We start from the raw sequence: 3,801 nt of genomic DNA on the forward strand, positions 1-3,801 counted from the left end.
GCAGCACAAGGAAACAGCAGCCAATGACTTAATAAGCAGCCATCAACAACACCCCAATCAGCAACTAGAAAGCCACACACAACCAGGCACCCCATAATTATTAAGCATAAAATAGCCCAAAGCATACACTCTGGAGAGGTTCCCCAAGGATGGGCTCCGGCATGAGTCCAAAAACCTGGGAGACTAAACCTCTGGTCCCAGTGAATGGGCTTGCATGGGTTGGATCAGAGAAGGAACCTATGGAAAATGTTTAGGCATCCACAGGGCTGGGCCAGGAGATCCCAGGAGGTCCAAATGTGTATGCTGAAATTGCAAGCCAACCCCCTACCCCAGTGGTGGCGAGCCTATGGCAGGTGTGCCAGAGGCGGCACTCAGAGCCCTCTGGGGTGTCCTCCCCCAGCCCCGCCTCCCCCCACGGACCCCTCCTCAGCAGCAGCCTCCCCCCCAGAGAGCAGCACAGCCAAGGACATGGCAGCTGGGCAGCCAGGCGGAGGGTGTGGCCGCTATAGTGCTGCAGGGCCGTCCAGGTGATCTGTGGTGGGCTAGGGAGGCAGTGGGTGAACCTGCGGGCAGACATGGGGGGGGCAGAGCGGGTAGGCCGGGGCGGTTTTGGGGCACTCGGTCTCCAAAAGGTTCCCCCTCACTGCCCTACCCCATTGTTCATGCATGAGGACATCAGATGCAGAAATGGGGGGAGAAGAGCTGGCATGGCCACTTCACAGCATATCATCCTTCTGATAAAAGTTCCAGGCTCAACAGATGCCTCTGGAACACAAATCACAAGATTGGTGTCATTAGGGCAATGACGTTATTGATGCAGGTGACGTCACTGTGGCTTGTCATCTATAACAGAGGAACTGGGGCCATCGGCAGTACGGCAGCTGGCTTAGATTATTCCACTCGTTTTTCCTTCTGTTCAAAATGTAGAAGCAGGAAGATTCAGATTTTCTGAGAGATGCTGATGGTTGGATTCACATATTTTGCCAAGCCAGATTGTTTGGTTTGGTTTGAACAATGCATTCTGTGTAAACCCTCTGGCTGAAATTTGTGAACCAAACTATGCTTTTGATAGATTCAATTTATCAATTTTATCATACTTATCCATTGGGAAGGCTACAGCCCTGTAAGGCAAATGAAAATCTAGAGAACTAATTATTCTTTCAGGACTGGATAGTCATCTAGCAGGGATAATACCATAAATCTTGTGGCATTCAAGTGGTTGGACTAGATGTCCTCTTAGATCCCTCTCAGTTCTATGACTCTATGCCTTTTAGTTGCAGCTCCCATGATTTCCATGAAACAACTACAGTATATTAATTAGGACTATCAGATTTCAACTGCAAAACTCTGGATGACCAGTAGGTGGTAACCAAGACCTAAAGGAAACTAATTCCTTTCTATCATCTGGATTTTGGCAACCCTGAGCTTGCTGCCCTGATATTAGTTGCTTATTTAACATCATGCACACTCAAATATGCTATCATACCACCGATCTTAGAAAATGCTTCTTCAAGATCTGCTGCAGTGTGCACATCCTTCTAGGTTATGCTCTTCAAGTTAGCACCACTTAAATAGGCTTAGGTGGCACTTTTCAGAATTCCTAGTCTGATGGATGGGAATTGCAGTCTTGGCACATCTGGAGGACTCCAAGTTAGGAAGATTGACCATAGAACAGAGGTCTTCAAACTTGGCCCTTTTATGACTTGTGGACTTCAACTCCCAGAATTCTTCAGTCAGGCATGCGTGCCTGGATGACGAATTCTGGGAGTTGAAGTCCACAAGTCATAAAAGGGCCAAGTTTGAAGACCCCCCTGCCATAGAAGGTGCAGGGCTTCTCTTGTAGCATGATTCCATCTCTGATGTCTGTGGAGATTCTCAGTCGTGCAGATCATGGCTGTCCCCAAGGTGCTTTTTTCAAGAAGGAACTGGACTTTGTTTTTCCTTGAAGACGTTTTGCTTCTCATGCAAGGAACCGAAGAAGCTCACCTATGGTCATTTGACAGGTTGGGCAGCCGTGGGGACAAGGAAAGATTATATTTCCATCAAAGGGGGGAGTGCAGAGAAGAGCAACAAAGGCGATCAGGGGTCTGGAAGGCTAAGGGAACAAGGTATGCTTAGCCTGAAGGAGAGAAGGATTAGGAGAGACCTGGTAGCAGCCTTCCAATACTTGAAGGACTATCGCAGGGAAGAGGACCTCAATTTATTCTCCAAAGCACCCAAGGGCAGGACAAAAAGCGAAGGGTAGAAGCATGTCAAAGACAGGCCCAGTCTGGAACTAAGGGGAAATTTCCTGACAGTGAGAACAATTAACCTGCCTTCCAGAGTCGTTGGAGGTTCTGAGGGAAAAAAAAGGACAACCATTTGTCCAGGATGGTATAGGTTTTCCTGTCTTGGGCAGGGGGCTGGACTAGAAGACCTCCAAGATCTTTTCCTGCCCTGGGATTCTATGAAATATGGAAGAGGGCCAATCACTGAAACCGTCAATCCAAGGTTGCTGTATGCTTTGTGTTTATGTGATTAATCTGTGACACAGAATGCTGATCATTCTATGGCAAACACTGCCCACAGGGCTTCTGACAGAGAACCAGATCATCCATTTGAGCGTTACATCTCGCTTCGTTGCCAACGATGCCTTCGAGCGCTACCTGTGGAGAGAGCACAGGGAAAAGAGCACATTCTAACCACTTGGACCGTCCCAAAAAAACCCCCAAATCGAATTAAATTTCTGGGAGAAAAAGGAAATAGTTTTCAAGCGTGTGCTGTCTATCGTCAGGTGGGGGACACATTCTAAGCAGAGAGGGGACCGTGGCGCTGTCACCACCCCCATTTAATGCATTATAATTAAACACGGTCCCTATGATTACTTCTTACAGATTTGAGGGATTTGTCAAGTGGCAACATCAACAATTACTAATTTGGCAGCATCTTTTGGTTAAATCTTGGAAAAGCTTCCTGTCAACCTATAGAACATGAAAACAATGGAGGCGAGTTGATATGATTACTTACAAAACAGGTTGTTGAATTTTGGGATGGGGAGGAAATAACACATCTGATCTTCCTCGGTATCATAAAGTGTACCTGATACATGTTTAATTTACAATATGTACTCAGGACGTGGAGGGGGGAGGGCAGTGGCCTAGCGGTTAAGACAGTGGGTTTGTCAACTGGAAGGTTGGCAGTTTGAGACCCGAGTACCGTGCAACAGGGTGAGTTCCTGTTCTCCTCCCACAGTTTGAAAGCATGTAAATGCGAGTGGATAAGGAGGTCCCACCAGTGAGAAGGTAACAGCATTCCATGCCCCTTGGCGTAAAGCCACGCTGGCCAAATGACCACGGAAGTGTCTTAGGACAACGCTGGCTCCCTCAGCTAAGAAAGAGAGACATGACTGGGCAGGGGAAACTTCTTCTGCCTTTAGGATATGCCACAAATGTTTACCTGTAGTGCCCAAGTTGTGGAAATAGATATGTTCACTTGATGCCAACCAACACCTTGCTTTCCCTTCATTGACCTCACTTTCTGCCATTCGGTAGAATTTGGAAGCTTTGTGTAGAAGTTGATTTTGCCTACAAAATATAAATAGCTCAGTGACCAGCTATCTACAGAATGAAGGGGAAAAAACCCACATTTTTTCTCTTGAAGATCACTACAATTAGTCCTCATTTAGTGACTGTTCAAAGTTACAGTGGCTCTCCCCAAAGTTACGTACAGCCCATTTTTGAAGTTCTAACAGCCGTGCAAACGCAGGCTCAATTACTGTTGTACGTCACGACTAAATGTCTCCAGATGTTTGGCACACCATTT

Source organism: Vipera ursinii, assembly GCF_947247035.1.
Source record: "Vipera ursinii genome assembly, chromosome: 8".
NCBI classification, from domain to species: Eukaryota; Metazoa; Chordata; class Lepidosauria; order Squamata; family Viperidae; genus Vipera; species Vipera ursinii.